The sequence below is a fragment of the Perna viridis genome, chromosome 5 (assembly GCF_037379345.1).
Source record: "Perna viridis isolate PV_CMFRI_1.1 ecotype Kerala chromosome 5, ASM3737934v1, whole genome shotgun sequence".
Lineage (NCBI taxonomy): Eukaryota > Metazoa > Mollusca > Bivalvia > Mytilida > Mytilidae > Perna > Perna viridis.
Genome location: NC_142449.1, coordinates 27,513,577 through 27,533,858, shown reverse-complemented (window position 1 = coordinate 27,533,858; position 20,282 = coordinate 27,513,577).

The following is a 20,282-nucleotide window of genomic DNA, read 5'->3' as shown; positions in this document are numbered from 1 at the left end:
AGGAATCTTTTGAGCATAATGAAATGTTGATGTATAACACGTAAAATAACCTCCCATGAAATATGTACTATCATACTGAATGAAAATGGGCTTTATTTGAATTATCCATCCAAGGAAATTGTGGGGTAAAAAAGTGAACGCAGAAATCGAATTTCAAGGAAACATTGAGGACATAAAAACGTCATAAAACATACAGGAATGAATAGAAAAAACATTTTTTAATCAATGAAAGAAAGTCAGCCAAATTTTGGACATGGAATGACCAGGTGCACCATCGGTAGGGTTGGTGTGCTCCACTGTGATAGTTACACCAGTCGAGTGTCTCATGTTATGTCCGAAAACAGCAAATTTATTACCTTTTGCAAATTTTCCTGAACACTACATACGTGTTTAAAAAGTTTGCTAAGTGTATTGATAATTTACAGGTCTGTACCCTTTTGGTACATTGGTTAAATTACACATATAAAAACATCCAACTGTACACTCTATCCCGGACTTGACTTTTTATGAGCAACTCGGCGGGTGTTTCTAGAAAGGCAGAGGACCGCTTACCCTACCGGTGCACCTGGTCCATATTCCCGGTTTTTAGTGGAGTCCGAGTTGCTCATTTGCTTTTGTTACTTTTTATGTATGATTTTGGTTACTTTGTGTTCTTTGTCGTGTATGTCTGTTTTCCATGTCTGGTCTTTGTCCCTGGATTACATTCTTTTGATTACCGCTATAACCTTGTTTCCCTTGATTACTGTTTTAATTGGCAACAAGCATACATTAATTATCTTTGCAAATTTTACTGAAATATATATAGTTACATGTTGAAAGTAAGTTTGCTAAACGTTATAATATTCCCTTTAATATTTTACAGGTCTAACGATATGTGTTTGGACGCGTTTTGTTGGACATTTTTGTATGACGATATGCTTTTTTCTTACATGTTCATTGGTACAATTATAAATAACCATGTACAGGCAATATCCATACAATCCTGTTACAGCTATACTTAAACCATTAATAATAATGAATGACTTTATAAAAGCATGTTAAAAATTGTATATTTACGAATAATTGATCTGGTATGTCTTACCCCTCCATTAGACTGGTTATAAATGGACAGGGTTGCCCTTCTTGCTGTTTTAAACAATCAGTGACAATTTTTCTCATCCATATTTTAGCTCAGAATGATTCCCACCTATTTTAGGTAAGAATGATTTATGAAAATTTTTCGCAGAAAGACATATGAAAGAATCTGGGTCCGGATAATTCCGAATGCATTATTTTTACTTGAAATCTAAAGATATTAAATATATTAAGTACTGTACAAAAATAGCGACTGCAATCTTCAAAAGAAACATTACTCTTTTTATTGAACTCATACAATGTTTGGACTAATCATTTGAACTTCTTGTATGAAAAAAACGGGATATGGCATTCAGTATATGGGTGAAACCAGTCGACATTTATCTAAACGTACATAGAACCATCTGTATCGTTTCAACCGACCAAAAATGTTCAAAAGTGTCATTTATAAAAGGCTTAATCAATTATGACGCCACTACTACGTTATATAAATCTGAATAGGGTACATTGTGTTCTAACTTATGCTAACTCTTTCTGAAAAATACTTAAATTATCTTGACCGGGTCTCACCTTTTCCAAACTAGTCTCAACTAGTCTCGACCATGTCTCGACTTGTCTTGACACAGTCTTGACCTGTCTCGACCAAGTTTTCAAAAGTCTTAAGTTGTCTCGACCAGTCTCAAACAGTTTTACCAGTCTCGAATAGTCTCGACTTAGTCTCCACTGCCTCAGCAATTTAATTCAAATCTCGAACAGTGTCAAAAACCTTATAAGTCTCGACATGAGTTTTTCTCCCATTATAGCATTAGAATGTTCGGAAATTGGCTTAATTTGCTTAAAAGTGAGAATGTTTATTGTATTTGCAGTATATTTTTCTGAATAATGATACTTTTTATTCTGATATCTAAATATTAGATATACCTTTACTTTAACATTTCACGACATATTGTCATTTCGTCAATTTTGTACCTTTAATTCATATTTTTTATGTACTTGCTTTTTTACCTTTTAAAAGTAGCATTGTTCACTTATTCGTTATTGTAAATTGAACGTTTTATTTGTGCCATTTCACAACATATAATATTTTTATTTTTTCTACCCGGGATGTATCAAAATTATTTGTGGACCTTGAAATATTGCGTTTTACTTGGGCCTGTAACTTATGAAATAATGAAAATAAAAATGTACTTCATTTTCAGAAGTTCCCTTTTAACAACATTGCATGCATGTATTTAGAAGTTTTACAATGAAAAAAAACAGCCATATGAGGGGTAGTACCGTAAACATGGGGGAGGGGGTAACCCTATCTTGAGGTATCGTAATATTTGACAGTCGGTATAGGGAAGAATTCCCTGTTTTCAACTCTTTTATTTGAGAGGCTTTGCGTGGTAATTTTTTTTCCTCCCCAAAACATATTTAAAAAAATCTTGTACAAGGTTTATTGTTCTTGTTATGCAACATTTACATTAAACCACTGTGGTAGATCAAAACTGGTTGTTTTACTGATTTAAAAACACTGCAACTTGTCTCATAATTAAATAATCATGTTGCACCATAAGAAGTCCTACGTGTTTACCTGTCTGTTACTTGCAAGCCCACACCTCTGTCAACAGATCCTCGAACCGCGAAAAGATAAAAGAATCTGTCCATGCTATCTTTAATTGTGGGAAAAGCGTCCCTACAAATTACCTACAAATGTAGTCCGATACATAATGTATTTGCAAATCAGTCCAAAGGAAAAATGTGCGTTATAGGTATACATACAAATGTATCATCGTGAATTTATCCCAGTGAATCCGATTAACTAAAATAAATATCCGACAACAGGGTTGTGCTTCAATCAACATAAACCGTCATTTTTTTAAAAGAATTATTAAATATAAAAATATCAGTTTCAAGCTCCTAGTCTAATATTACATGTAAACATATTTTAAATAATGATCTCAAATTTGGTTGCACCGTTGAGGTGAGTTTATCACTGAAATACATGAAGTTCTATTTTTATATTTATTCCAATGATTGCATTGTTGTTTTCTCGCTAATTCCGCTTTATTTTTCACTCGATAAAAAAACAAATCCTTTATATGCATAGCCCATGTAACTTATCGAAAACAGATAGTACTTTGATTATAAATGGCATTACTTAGTGCATGATCTATCAGCTGCATATTTCAAACCCTAGCGCGCGGGTACGTCTAAACACCGCAAAGGCCGGCCTTAGTGCAGTAAGACCACACAAGAAGCACTAAGACCTGTAAGATGACATTTTACCGAAGTAAAAGTACTATCATTGGAAAGATAATTTAAAAAAATAATATAATAATAGTCATTGAATCATTCACTATTTAGTCTTTTGTGCAATTTCCCCGGCACGAGCCAGCAATCACGCAATTGACTGATCGTGACCGGGTCTCTTTGATGTCCATTTATCGTAAATTAAAGTCAATGATGCGTACAGTAAAAACCAATCAAGCTTGACTCTGGTGATTTTGTTTATAGTGATAATCTTATTTAAAACGATAATTGTGTTCAATTTTTGTACATGGTTTCAGGAATATATACATAATGATACAATATCTATAAATATATTTAGCTCCTTGATGATTTCGTTACTATTTGAAGTTAAAAATAAAATGCACAGAAAATGTTTTACAAACACAGTTAAGTAAAGCCTTTCTAAATTTATTTTATGTAATTTTAAATTACCATTCTAATGGTAGTACTTTTACTCCAGAAATATGACGTCTTATTGGTCTTAGTGCAACTTTTATGGTCTTAGTGCACTAAGACCTGTCTTTGCGGTGTTTAGACGGACCGCCAGCGCGCAAATTAATTGTGCGTGTGAATTATACATATACGATACATGTGATGTATAGGAAATAAGCCTCCATACCAAACATCACACAATGAAATTAATTAAACGTTAAGATAATTGCTATGTTTATAGTTGAGTTGTCAGGGGCGTAGCCAGGCTTTTTTAGAAGTGGAAGCAACCTACGGCGAGGGGTCTAGGGGCTAACTTGTCTAATCTTTGAATAGAAAAATTCACGTAAATTTTATACATGTAAAAGTGGAGTAAGGGAAGAGCCTTAAATCTCCATTCAGATCGATCGGAATTTTATCATTTTTTTTAATTCTTTGTTACAAGCGTAACTACATGTATATAAGGTTTAAATTTTATTCATACTTCTCGTCTTCGGTTCACTTGATCAGTACTAGATTTTATAACATTACTTTGACACAAAAATGAACTATATATACATGTACAAGTATACCGCTAGTATATTACATATTAAATGATTCCACTCAGTATCTGTGTAATGTCACTAAAGACGCAGTATACACGCGTACGTGTCGCATATCAATTGTCAGCTAACTACCATGTGTCTAAATACATGTTTTTTTTATGTTAAATTCTGAAAACTTAACAAATTATGAGATAATAAAGCCCCTGATTAAAGTTTTTATAATATTGAACTATCCATGAAATGATCGCTTTAAATTTAGCGATAAAACATATGTGAATATTATAAACAGTAATACAAATGCATACATTGACAATTCATTATACAGGCACATGCATATGTACATACACAAAGTCCCTTTTAATTTGATACAGGTCATTAACTATACAATTGTAGGAAAAGACATTTTTCATCTCTATACCCCCGCTTTACTGGCTCCTCTCTGACACCAATAGACACTCGTTTAAAATAAAATCGGGAGCGATCTAAGTATTACACCGAAGCTACCGTCTAAAAATCAAAGTACTCATGTACTGAATCAATTTATATCGATCATTTGAATTTTTACGCCTAAAATAATCGTCAAATTTCAAAAAAAATATGGGAAAAATGGATAGTACGGGGATCGAATTCATACGTGACACAGACGTATTGTTATAAATGCTTAATATTGAACTATTGAAAATTGTTTTAATTTTAATTTCCCCATTCTGATACGAAAAACATTTAAAAACCACACACACACCAAAATTCTTTGATGCATCGTAGTAGTGCGCCAGTTTCCGTAATATTCAAGTTCGATATCGGTTTCCATGGAACACCTAGATGAATAAACACAAAACTCCCCGACATAGTGCATATTTGAACTACAAACTACTAGTTGGCCATTCACAGTTTTTACATTTTTCGGTCGATATTCAATTTATCTGCCCATCACCTCTGATTTTCAGCTCAGATATTGTTCATGGGTTAGTTATGTACTTTCAGTATTTTTACAAATCAGGTTATTCTAGACTTATTGTAAATCGCTGCATATATATAGTTGTGTTTTGCTGATGTCCTTTTGATACTTAGATTTCGTTATTTTGATAAAAAAAAATGCCTTTTTCAATTCATATATTGTGTTGTGTCTTTTTTATGAAAACCAAACAACGCGGAAGTTATTCAAGGAGGAAAGGTGACAAAAATTCAATTCATCGACTTCCAGATCAAAACTGTCTGTTAAATTAAGCAACAATCATTGAAATAAATCAAACCCTTAAATACATATTCCTCTAAACTAGCTACATTTTTCAGTTGATAAGCTTTATAGCTCAAGTCCTACAAGTTATTTCATAGACGTCTGTGTGTCACGTAAAAGCGCTGGGAATCTATACTCGGCGTCACATAAATAACATACTGTTAAAATTTGAATAAAAATATTTTCTACGACTTTATTGACACCAACCGTCGTTTAAATTGTCTTAAATGACGTGCTCATTCGTTTAGTCAAACAGCTTCTCAAAAACAAGTCGCTTATTAGCTTAAATCATGCGTAACAAATCCTTACGGGAAAATCCCATACTAATATCCGCCATGTTGGTTTTTACGGGACGATTTGTTTACAAACGAAGTTCGTAAGTTCCCGTCGAACTCCGGTGACAATCGTCTGCTTGATCAACTTCTCGGTATTGTACGTTGTTCGCGTAAAATAAATCCGAGATATCCGAAATAACGCCGAAGTGCATTCTGGGTTCTTCGGTTTTTGGACAAACCATTTAAACGTAAACAACATCTCCTAGCAACCCGATCACTGTAAACATGGCCGACTTTTTACAATGTAAATATTGGCACCTAGAATTAAAATCTGACCGGAATTTAACGATTCAATGTTTAGGGAGAAGCCGTTTGGCTAAACGATTGAGCAAGTCATTTAAGACAATTTAAACGACGGTAGGTGTCAATAAAGTCGTAGAAAATATTTTTATTCAAATTTTAACAGTATGTTATTTATGTGACGCCGACTATAGTTCCAGAATCACATACTTTAACATTAACGATAAAGTTTTAGAATATATTTTCACTAATGTGTCTGGTGCAAGAAATATTTGCCATGCACCTTTATGGCCCTGGATCAACTACAGCTGTATTATAATAACATACACATGACTAAAATAGCCAGATAGAATAATTATTGCAAAAAACAATAACACCAGACCAAACAAACGACACAATGCCGGAGAAATGCACAATCGAAATTTCTATAGCATCGTCTATGCAGTTTTATTTTCACCTGTCAGATCAGGGCTTCTAATGTCACGAGGTGGTAATCGTAATAAAAATACGTCAGGATGGTTTCGGGGGTTATGCTACCTTTTTGTAAGAAAGGTACAAAAGATAAGTGGAAAATAATAGACTGAAACCCCTTTCCTTATACGAGTTTTTTCATCGTAACCACTGCCCCTTTTATCCGCCAGAGCCTGCATGAAATACCTGAAGCTCTTAGTACTCAGCTCAGCATTGCTCTTTATGTTTCAATTATATGATTGATAACTATTTATAATCTCACAGGGTTAACATAATGTGATTTTTATGCTTCTAAAACAAATAGGCAACTTGAATATATCGACACTGAACGACTGGTTTATTCGGGTAAATGCATTGAATTAAATATGTATTGATACATGTAAGAGGATAGAGGTCAACTATTTTTAATTGGATCGTGGTAATACAAACCAAAGTAATCATCATATTTAGTTCGCAGACAAAGTTATTTATTGGGTTTGTTTATTGGCGTAAATAACATAGAATCAAATTTTATGTATTAGAAATACCTATAAATTGGACCTAACTATCTGCATTTGAACTTTAGTGGGGTATATCAATGGGACTATTTTCCTGCGGTAGTGTACGATAACTGCTGATGCTATCAGGCTTTACAAATCTAAATCTCTGGCGACTGCTATATTAATTCTGATCTTCGATCTAAATTGATAATAAAGAATAGCTTACAAACCATAGAAACAACCCGCTTACATCTCAGATGATTATGATGATTGTGTTTTGTTGTTAACAAATTCAAACATTCGATTTCATAATGCATAGCCAAACTGAAAGGAGTCAATAATTGTATGTTTTTTTTATAACATTTGTATTGTTAAACATGTAACTTATACAAATTTGCTGCCACTTGTCTGCTTTTTACTATATAAAAAGTGAGATAGTTCATGAACGTTTTGTACATGATGTCAAACATGTACATGTAACCACAGAGGCTTATTAGCGTCGACTAGACTATTTATCATCATATTTTTTGCATTAGCATGCGAACTTATGCATCTAGAACATTAACGCGGAACATCCTCTACAGATTCTGAATACATATCTCGTAATACTTATACATAATACATCTAACAAAAAAAAAAGATAGCCAGACACATTGTTTTCGGTGCAAGCGAGACTGTGAACTTCTTTTATTTTGGCTGTACAGTACTAGTTTAAAGCAGGGCCTGTTCGATTGGTAAAGTCGTTCTCGTCCTTTCTGCCAAGGGACGATCAACTATATCATTAAATGGTCAGGCATTTGGATATCGTTTTTGTACCTAAACTTGCAAAGTGAGGATAAGTGAAGAAGTAGGGTGTTCGTAATTCCGTCAGTCCATACTTCCGTCAATCCATACTATTTTCCTTCCCTATGCTATATAGGGGATGGATCTCGCATCTCTTATATCTTCGATTCTTTTTAAAATGCTTAAAACATATTTAGGTTTTTCTTCTAACGTTGCAAGTATTTGTTAACTAGCAACATATGATTATTCTGGATGGTAACCTACTCATGTAGCATTTGCCAGTTGCTTGAACTACATTCTCGCATGCAATATATTCGAAAAAAAGCAAATGTAAGAAGAGAAATTAAAATAGTATAATAATCTGTTTAAATAAATTTGCAATTAATTTCTATGGCTCAAGTACATCTATACATAGATGTACATAAGATAATATTATTATTGACATGCATGATTTTTAACCCATTTTCTTCTCAATATACATCCATTTATAAACTATTTATTATTTCATAAAAAAAACCGCATACACAACATCAATAAACACAAATAAAGGAAGAAAAAGAAGAATTCGAAAATTTTTTTTTTATTATTATTATGTTTTTTGTAATTAATTTATCACACGAACATTATATATCAACATAGATCTGTATAATAATGATACAACATTATCATTGTATACAGTACCATGTTTATTGCTTATGTGATTCAAGTACATGTAGGTTAATTGTGATTTCGCGGATCGTAATAAATGCCACCTGCCGGGCCGGTTGCACGGTATATTGTATATTGTCTGAATAGCGTAAATACTTGTATACAATTTTCTCTAGTACAAAGATGAACGTCACATACAGTTACCTACAATTTTTATCTGGTCCTGTGTGTATCCAGCACTCCTGAGCGGTGTTAAGATGCACCGAAAAGCGATTCGACACAGATCCATTTTTAAACTAACTTCGGGGCTGAACAGGAGTGTTTAAAAAAGACGGGCTTCAGAGGTTACCACGAACGGGTTTTCAAGCTATAATTTGTACAGTTTCGCCCAAAATTTTACATTTTTCATTGTTACTGATTCAATTTCTAAGCACAATATTGCTGTTTAAATCTAAGAGTGTGTAAAACCTGTTATCTACTAAAAATGTTTGTATGCATGTATTGATATAAATTAGGCAGAGTAAATTTTATTTAATATATTTTTTTTCTGAATTTAGTTATTTCACAGGCAGCGGTGAAAAATCGAACCATTCAATTAAACTGTTTTTATTTGACTTTCTTTCAAATTCTTACATTAAACTTTCCTATAATCAATTTGATGTTTTCCATGGAGTCTTCATATCACAACTTATACGGTATGCCAGAGCTTGCCGAAACTACGCAGTCTTTTTGTATCGCACTAGAACTCTAACAAATAGGCTCCTGGAACAGGGTTATGTTGCTACAAGATTGAAGTCATCACTACAGAGGTTTTATGGTCGTCATCATGAACTCGTGGATCGTTATGGTGTATCCATCTGCACCATGAAAACTGATTTATTCAACGGGTCATAGTTTTCCTTTCCTCGTTTGTCTACCCCGGACCTGACTTTTTATGAGCAACTCGGCGGGTGTCTCTAGAAAAGCAGAGGACGCTTACCCTACCGGTGCACCTGGTCCCTGTTCCCAAAGAGGTACAGTGATTTTATCTTTGAATTCTTACATTAGGACTGCTTTCAGTCCTAAATTGTTAAATATATGTTATCGAGACAGTTTGAAATTCATTTGAGACTGGTCGAGACTTCTGTAAGACTTCTCAAGACTGGTAAGAATGTTCAAGACTCTTCTAGACAAGATAAGACAAGTCGAGACACAGTCAAAACAAGTGGAGACACAGACTTTTTTGAGACTTTATTGGACATGATGAGACTCAGTCGAGACAATCCAAGTATTTTTCAGACATATTAGAGAAGTTAAGACAGGGTTAGCACAAGTTAGAACAAAATGTATCCTATTCAGACTTAGTAGTGCGCTAAATATTCAACTGTTTAACCTTTGGAATTAGTCAATAAACCGTCAGGAGAAACTCATTCCAAGTTCGGCCATTCCCGTAGATTGTTTATATATAATTGATATGGATGTTACAAACAGTTTACCCTTTTAGTCCTGGCAATTGGTAATATCTCAAGAACAGATTCAATTCGATCAACCTTGTCGATATAGTTTCTAAACCAATGCGTAACAAGAGGTCTCATGAACGCAGAGAAAATCGCAACAAACGAAAACACTGAAATAACAATACTGCGGTTTTTAAAACTCATCATAATTTCTAAAAACAATGAACTCCATCAACTCTTTATCAAACTAAATGCAATACCAGTCACTAGATTACACACTACTACTCTAGAGGATTGTAACAAAATTTCGTTCAGCAGTCCAAAAAATGAAACAGCTCGAGTTATATTTGCCTACTGTTATTCCAAACTTAAAAAAAATGATTGTCCAGAAAATCACAAAACGCATTTTCTAAAAATTAAATATATTCATAAAGGCTTTGATTTCATCAACATTGCTGGTATATTAAATGATCATACAGTTAAGGAAACAATCCATGCTTAATTTGATTGTTTGTTTGTTTGTTGGGGTTTAACGTCCGAGCAGCAATATTTCAGCTATATTCAGACAATGAACATGAAATGGATGATAAAATGAACATGAAATGGAAAACAAAAGGATGGGTCACAAGGATAATAGGGTCGACAAATTTTGATTGCCACTGGAAAAAGGGGAATGGGTAAGGTCGGGCAATTTAGCCTCCTGTGGCGGAGCGCAAAGGTTCCTACTATCGAATACCACAGCAGGGTTCTTTAATGTGCGAGGAACGTGGCATCTTTCCCAACACGATGCACCACTATGGTTAGCGGTCAGGTTTTCCGTATTATAGCCTGACAATCCCAGCATGTAACACGCCAGGGGTACCCCATTCCACCACCTGGAGCACACATCCCAGTTGCTCTGTGGGCAGAGCGCCTAGCCCCCGGCTAGGTTTCTGAGCACTATTTAGTCGCCTTATACGACAAGCTTAGCGCTGCTGCAGGCCTATTCTTTTAACACCCGGACCTGCACGGGGCGCTTAATTTGATATTACTAAACTCCCTTCTATTTGCTATATTTGCACAAACTAAACCGTGAATATGTCATTGGTTATAGTGAATTATTCAACGATGTGAACATCTAAAGAATTTATATATATCAATATTTTGAAATTGAACTCCAAATATATTTATGGTCCCAGTTCCCATGTTCTTACAGGTTATCTGAATGTCGTTAGAGACCGAGCTTTGAAAATATTTCTACAAAAGGACCTAAGTATCACCCTACAGCCACTATCGTTACATCATTCACGACTCACTTCATTCGTATTGTATAAATGGATAAAGCTTGAGAAAGTATTAGATTCTTTCTTCAAAACAATTATGAAAACGGTTGATCTACGAATAAAGCATTTCAAGAAACCCTTTACTCACAATAAACAACATCAAAATCGTCTTTCCCGAATACACTTATTGAAAGAATTCAGCAAGGAAATTGCTTTTTTTTCCTGCTGATAAAGTTGCAAATAATACTATTGTTCTTTGTTGTGAATTTTATATTGAAATTGTATAAAAAGAAATTACGAATTCACGAACGTTCCAACTGACTAAAGTTTCAGAAAGTGAAATTGTGAACAAACACAAACTCTTCGCTACCTTTTGACAAGCTGAGCCTGGTAGCAAAGAAGTAACTGTTCATACTGTTTACTGGCTTCTCTTATTTTACAAATCACTTTATAAATAGAGACTCATTTCCTCTTTAAGACATTGCTCTACAACTAGATTTTCTATTTTAGTTACTAGTGGACTCAATACCATAAAGTTATAAATTATTGTAACAAAGCTTATGGAACTAGTGGAGTTTGATATTTTTTAGTGTTAAAAACCCGGATGAAGTGCTTGAAAATATAAAGTTCCCATGTTTTGATTTTACAACTTTATACACTACACTTCCACATAATATTATAAACAAAAATATCTTATCAATGATCATTTAATAAATCATGATGAGAATATGCTTGCTCAAATTCTTCTAGATATTTTTTTAGAAACGAGTATATACAAACTACATCAGTTTGACTTCATTAAAATTCTTAAAGCACTCAAATTCATATAATTCCACGTTATCGTATGCTTTGACGAGACCGTTTATCGTCAAGTTATTGGAACTTCCATGGGGACAAATTATGCACCGCATAATACGAACCTCTTTCTGTACTGTTATGAATCACGTTTTACGGCTAGCGTTAACAAAAACCCTTCCAAACAACATTTGGTTCAAGGATTTAATACCACCTTTAGATATTTGAACGGTATTTAGACTCTTAACAACGATGACTTCAATATTAATACTATATATCTTGTAGAACTGTCTTTGAATAAAGCAAATATTGATAAAATAGAATGTCCGTTCTTTGATCTTTGTATTCATATCGATAATGGTAAACTTAATACTAAAATTTACGATAAAAGGGATGTTTTTTTATTCCTTATCGTAAACTATCAGTTTTAGAAGGTTACGTCCCTTTGTCACCACCATGTGGTGCTTATATATCACAAACAGATGGCAGAAATTCCTGATTTAGGACAAGTGCAAAAAACAATGCACTTTAAAATACTTTGATGTGATCATAAACCCTCCCCTTTTAAATCAGGACTTTGTGGAAAAATGTTGCACAATTAAACACACCTAAAAATCCTCTCAGAAAGGTCTGAATATCTTGCTAAAACAAAAATAAAGAAACAGATCGTACGTTACCCAAATGAACAAACAAAGGGCTAATAGAGATAATCGGATAATTAACATACGAACGTAACATTCTTACTCAACAAAATTTCACCCCTCCCCTCAAATCAATGTATGCTGTTTTGTTATTACCTTTATGAATAACTACAAGATTTTTTTTACATTAGATATTCAGCATGGTTTGAATGGAATCCATTAAGAAAGAGGCAACATTCAGAAAACAAGTCGTCTAAATAATTCTTCTTTTTACTTAAACCTCCCCACCCTTTCCCAATTAAGGTGCATTTACAACTTGACCAATTGCTTATAAAATCCCAACCCTTACCACTGCAAACCATTCGCAAGGTTTGTAAGAAAGCCATTAGGAATGGAGGCACTATCCACGTCTAAATAGTCTTATTAAATATCCATCTCTTTTCTGAAAAAGCTGTTCCCCGTAAAAACATTTCTGAACAAGAATAAAAGAATAAATTCATTTAAGATTTCATCCATTCCATTCATTAAACGAAGTTTGAGCCCTACCATTGCATGCAAAATGGAGGTGCTATCCCGGTGACGGCAAGTTGGGACGAATAGATCAAATACAATAAACCCCGCAACTTTGTACTATTTAGTGTAGTGCTAGAGTTTGGGTTGTTATATTTTGACCACATCATGCATATTTCTGTCTGTACTGTGACAATCGTTTCCGTGCATTCGTCAACTTAGAAAATAAGACGCACATAAAAAAGTTCTGTACTTGATAAAAATTTGTCCATATATTTCTTTTTTTTTTCTTCTAACTTGTTATCTCTTTCAACCCCTTCTTCCACTGCCTCATATGCTCCACAAGCTAGTTAATTTGCAGACTTCCGTTTTGATGGTGTTGGTAGGTCATAGCCATCTAGAGAAACATCCCCTTCAAGTTTTAGAATTTTTCACTTTGATTGCTTCCTGTCTAAAATCCCCTCTGGTTATTTTAGTTTACGATTGTTTAGACCAAGAATGTCTCTGTATTATCTGTTCGACTTCCTTTCATGTATTCATGTGGTACAAAGAATAAAAACCTTTATTGATATCTTTCTCATGCATAAAACAGTTAATTGCACAAAACATGGTAAAATTAATAGACACTGTGAAAGATTTGAACGTGTGTATGTAAGTTAACATATCATTTCGTTACCTATTCATTTTAATAGTAATTAATAAACTGAGAATTTGGAAAATCACTGCTATTTATGTTATAGTTCGATGTACCTTGCAATGCGCATACATTCAATTTAACAGCCACATTTGTATTATTGACGTATGTTCAGACTTTGAATACAGATCGACTATATAGGAAAATGTTATTACTTACGTTAAAAGCAGTGGCGTTACAATACAAAAAATAATATTTTTTGCAGTTTGCAGGATTTGAATACATGCACGAAAAAAGAAATCAGTTAAATTATTGTTTGTATATTTGTATATAGGATATATATATATAATGTAATAGGTAATAACAAGCATTCATCAAAGGTCTTAGAGAGGAGTTGAATTCTTGACCTCCAAAGATTGGTTGTAATGTACAAAATATGGAGAAAAAAGATGGCATGGATCTCATATTTTGATCATATCTAGATGAAAATCTCTAGCCTTTTATTTGGTTTGTTTGTTTGTTTGTTTGGGTTTAACGTCCGAGCAGCAATATTTCAGCTATATTCAGACAATGAACATGAAATGGATGATAAAATGAACATGAAATGAAAAAAAGAAAGGATGGGTCACAAGGATAATAGGGTCGACAAATTTTGATTGCCACTGGAAAAATGGGGGATGGGTAAGGTCGGGCAATTTAGCCTCCAGTGGCGGAGCGCAAAGGTTCCTACTCCTATCGAATACCACAGCAGGGTTCTTTATTTGGTATATATATATATAAATCTGCCAACCAGTAGACTTAATGGGTATCGGATCGTCGAGTCATGACGATGCAGCACAAACAAAAATAATTATATAAGTCTAAAGGATTGTACAACGATACCGATAAAGATGTTAACAAACTATAATAAAGTATATAATGGGCAAATTTTTCAGTCAACAAATGACCTTCAACAGTGCCTTAAATAAAGTGTGTATGAATGAAAGTAAATGGTCTGTGAACACAACTCACTACCTAATCAGGTGAATACCTGAGACGTATAAAAAAAATTTACCGACAGTAACAAAGATCTTGAACATTGTGCAATAGACACACTTTGTGTGTTGATCTTGAATACTGAACTATAAAAATAAAAAAATATTTACAAATACTGTTATAAGAAACTATACAAAATAGGAAGAACTTAATGTTTTTTGTTAAATCCGTATGGGTGTAAAACACGGAGTTCTTTTATCCAAAATGCCTCCCGCTTCACTCTCTGTAGATCGCTCCAGATCGTGTTTTGTTCCACGATGAAGATTTTCATTTTGTTGAAATCATCGAGGCAGTGGTTAGGTAATCTAAAGTGCTGACTCACTGGGAGTAAAGGCTTTTTTGTTAGGTCGCTCCTGTGTCCGTTCAAGCGCTTGTGAAAAGGCTGTTTAGATTCACCAACATATTGAAGGCTACAAATGGGACAGTGGAGCAAATATATTACATTAGCACTCTTGCAGTGCACGTTGCAAAATATTTTGTAGCGTTTCCCCGTGACTTTGCTGGTGAATGATGACGAGTGGTGCATTTGGTTGCAACATTTACACTTTTTGTCACCACAGGAGCGACTCTCGCCTGGAGTCAAGTTGGGCTTAGATATTTCAGCCCTCACAAGTAGACTACGCAATCTGTCTGGCTGTCTGAAAGCAATCATAGGTGGTTCGGGAAAGACTTTGGATAATGTTGAGTTTCTCTTGACAGAAGCCCAGTGCTCACGAATGGTGTTGTGGCTGTATTTAAGGCAGGGGTGGTATGTTAGAACACAAGGGGTTCTTTTACATTTTTTCTTTGCCTTGTATTGTAGCAGACTACTTCTTGAGATATTGTGAATTTTTTGGAACCCTTCTTTGATGGTCTTGTATCTATATCTCCTTCTTCTTAAATTGTTCTTCAATTGACCTAGACGTTTCTTTAAGGATTCGTCATTTGAACAAATGCGTCTTAGCCTAAGCGCTTGACTGAATAGTATACTCTTAGTCAGGTGAGATGGATGACAGCTCTAAGGCATAAGATATTGATGTGTGTCAGTTGGTTTTGAGTATAGGTCCGTGGAGAGCTCTCCCCCCGATAAGGTGCTGGAGGTATCGAGGAACGATTGTTATTTCAGCTATATTCAGACAATGAACATGAAATGGATGATAAAATGAACATGAAATGAAAAAAAGGATGGGTCACAAGGATAATAGGGTCGACAAATTTTGATTGCCACTGGAAAAATGGGGGTGGGTAAGGTCGGGCAATTTAGCCTCCTGTGGCGGAGCGCAAAGGTTCCTACTCCTGCCGAATATCACAGCTGGGTTCTTTAACGTGCGAGGAACGTGGCATCTTTCTTTTAACACCCGGACCTGCACGGGACGAGATGCTAGTAGCAGATGTTTCGTGAGTGAACTTAATTGAAAGATGTTGATTGTTGGCACGAGCGATAAAATTGTTTAGTTCTTCTTCGTCATGTGTCCACTTCATATCCACGCAATCGCCCCGTGCAGGTCCGGGTGTTAAAAGAATAGGCCTGCAGCAGCACTAAGCTTGTCGAATAAGGCGACTAAATAGTGCTCGGAACCCTAGCCGGGGGCTAGGCGCTCTGCCCAGAGCAACTGGGATGTGTGCCTCAGGTGGTTGAATGGGGTACCCCTGGCGTGTTACATGCTTGGGTTGTCAGGCTATAATATGGAAAACCTGACCGCAAACCATAGTGGTGCACCGTGTTGGGAAAGATGCTACGTTCCTCGCACGTAAAAGAACCCTGCTGTGGTATTCGATAGGAGTAGGAACCTTTGCGCTCCGCCACAGGAGGCAAATTGCCCGACCTTACCCATCCCCCCTTTTTCCAGTGGCAATCAAAATTTGTCGACCCTATTATCCTTGTGTCCCATCCTTTTTTTTTATTTCATGTTCATTGTCTGAATATAGCTGAAATATTGCTGCTCGGACGTTAAACCCCAACAAACAAACAATTGTTCCTCGATACCTCCAGCACCTTATCGGGGGGAGAGCTATGCCTAAGAGCTGTCATCCATCTCACCTGACTAAGAGTATACCATTCAGTCAAGCTCTTAGGCTAAGACGCTTTTGTTCAAATGACGAATCCTTAAAGAAACGTCTAGGTCAACTGAAGAACAATTTAAGAAGAAGGGGATTTAGATACAAGACCATCAAAGAAGAGTTCTAAAAATTCACAATATCTCAAGAAGTAGTCTGCTAAAATACAAGGCAAAGAAAAAATGTAAAAGAACCCCTTGTATTCTAACAGCCACAACACCATTCGTGAGCACTGGGCCTCTGTCGAGAGAAACTCAACATTATCCAAAGTCTTTCCCGAACCACCTATGATTGCTTTCAGACAGCCAGACAGTTTGCGTAGTCTACTTGTGAGGACTGAAATATCTAAGCCCAACTTGACTCCAGGCGAGAGTCGCTCCTGTGGTGACAAAAGGTGTAAATGTTGCAACCAAATGCACCACTCGTCATCATTCACCAGCAAAGTCACGGGGAAACGCTACAAAATATTTTGCAACGTGCACTGCAAGAGTGCTAATGTAATATATTTGCTCCACTGTCCCATTTGTGGCCTTCAATATGTTGGTGAATCTAAACAGCCTTTTCACAAGCGCTTGAACGAACATAGGAGCGACCTAACAAAAAAGCATTTACTCCCAGTGAGTCAACACTTTAGATTACCTAACCACTGCCTCGATGATTTCAACAAAATGAAAATCTTCATCGTGGAACAAAACACGATCTGGAGCGATCTACAGAGAGTGAAGCGGGAGGCATTTTGGATAAAAGAACTCCGTGTTTTACACCCACACGGATTTAACAAAAAACATTTTCTTCCTATTTTGTATAGTTTCTTATAACAGTATTTGTAAATATTTTTTATTTTTATAGTTCAGTATTGAAGATCAACACACAAAGTGTGTCTATTGCACAATGTTCAAGATCTTTGTTACTGTCGGTAAAAATTATTTTATACGTCTCAGGTATTCACCTGATCAGGTAGTGAGTTGTGTTCACAGACCATTTACTTTCACTCATACACACTCTGTTTATTTAAGGCACTGTTGAAGGTCATTTGTTGACTGAAAAATTTGCCCATTATATACTTTATTATAGTGTGTTAACATCTTAATCGGCATCGTTGTACAATCCTTTAGACTTGTATATATATAGTCGTCACATTCTGAGACGTTGTATAATATTGATTCGTCGTGACATGCATCACTAATAAGGTGATACAGTATAAAGAGCCTAATTAATTAAAGCAAAAAAAGTGAATCGATATGTTGTCTGTTGCCATGGCAACGAAAAACTGAAAATTTCATGAATCTCAAAATTCACCTTTTTCACATGGCCATAAGTTTTCTATTCATTGAACAAATTTCATGAAACTTAGTAATATTATGCGTATCAGTCAGGCCCCGTGCAGGTCCGGGTGTTAAAAGAATAGGCCTGCAGCAGCGCTAAGCTTGTCGTAAAAGGCGACTAAATAGTGCTCAGAAACCTAGCCGGGGGCTAGGAGCAACTGGGATGTGTGCCCCAGGTGGTGGAATGGGGTACCCCTGGCGTGTTACATGCTGGGGTTGTCAGGCTATAATACGGAAAACCTGACCGCAAACCATAGTGGTGCACCGTGTTGGGAAAGATGCTACGTTCCTCGCACGTAAAAGAACCCTGCTGTGGTATTCGATAGGAGTAGGAACCTTTGCGCTCCGCCACAGGAGGCAAATTGCCCGACCTTACCCATCCCCCCTTTTTCCAGTGGCAATCAAAATTTGTCGACCCTATTATCCTTGTGTCCCATCCTTTTTTTTTATTTCATGTTCATTTAATCATCCATTTCATGTTCATCGTCTGAATATAGCTGAAATATTGCTGCTCGGACGTTAAACCCCAACAAACAAACAAACAAACGTATCAGTCAGACCCAGTAATTCAAGCTAAAATTCTGACGAAAAGTCGTCATTTTCAAAATGGCTGCCTTAGGTTACAATCTAGGACATTGCATTATCTCAACAACCTACGAATTTTAAAATAGGTCTGTCAAAGGAGTTGAATAGGCATAACAATAAAATATTAAAAATTGGGAACTTCAATGGTTGCCGGGGCGACATCCGCTATTGCTCGCAATGGCAATTCTAGTTTTCTTTTACGGCTGGAATCCGTCTGTCTTCCTTGCTGTTGATTAACCATTTTCGCTTTGCAATCAGATTTATTTTTTAAAAAATCGCCTTTACAGCACTTTCTTAAATTAAGGTCACCAGAAGTTATAAGCATACGAATTTATCTAAGTCGACTTTTTGTCTTGCAAGACAGTATATGTTTCGGCACCTATTTCATGTATTGAATGCATTTTATTTGTGGATATCAAATGAAATTATACAGGAAAAGTACAATTTAGTAGTATAATTCAAATTAAGGCATACTTCAATAGAAACAAAAAATTACGAAAATGACAGCTAATGTAGCTTTAAATAATAAGATTAGTATCGACTGAATTACTTAAATTAGTTAATCACATATCACTCGTGTGTTTTGCATTGTACTCGGCATTAACGCAATCTGCAAACTAACTTATTTGAACAAACTAACGAAGCGAAATAAATCGAATGTAAATTCGGGACTTGTTACGTCAAAAAGGTTTGTATCCATATTTTGAACTTTTCTATTTCAAGACATTTCTATGAAAAGAAAGATAACTCTGGGAACTTGAACGGAATATTGATGAAATTTTATCACATTTTAGACGTGCCCGACAGTCAGCAGATAAGAAGTATGATAATGGTAATTGAAGCGATTGGTATTTTAAAACACGTCAACAAAGTATCTTATTTTGCTCCTTATTTTATCATGGATGCATGACTTTTCCTTGTTCGTCAAGATTCTAGTGGTCCTACATAAGATCAGATTTATTCCTGATATCACTACTAAAGAACGGTGTACGACTGCACTGACCTCGCACAGTTACTCATAATTATCGATCATTTCTATAGGAGATGAACGTTTTTTTTTTCATTTTGATTCGTGAACCGGCACTTGTACGGGATAAATTTCCCCTACACCTACACCCCTTACCCCATTACTCATGCTTAATTCCTTATTCCTATGGATCTTCGCCTAATGGACATGAATTATAAGGTTTCTGTTTTCTATTTTTTTTAATTGCCAACATTGATATCTAAATTTTGTCTGAAATTTATGTGTGCCCTATGGCCCTTTCGTATTGTCCAATTCATCGTAGACTATACCAAATCGTATCTAATTTGGATCTCATTTTCTATTAAATAGATTTAACAAGACTATTCTGATTGCTCGTAGGAATTTATATCCTGGTCCGGGTTAATATTCATGTAAGATTATTTCATTACTTAGATATATTATTAAAAGTACTTGTCTGTCTATGAATCAGGAAAATCTGTATAAGGTGTAACACACGAAGAAAAAAAGGCAGAGACTGTA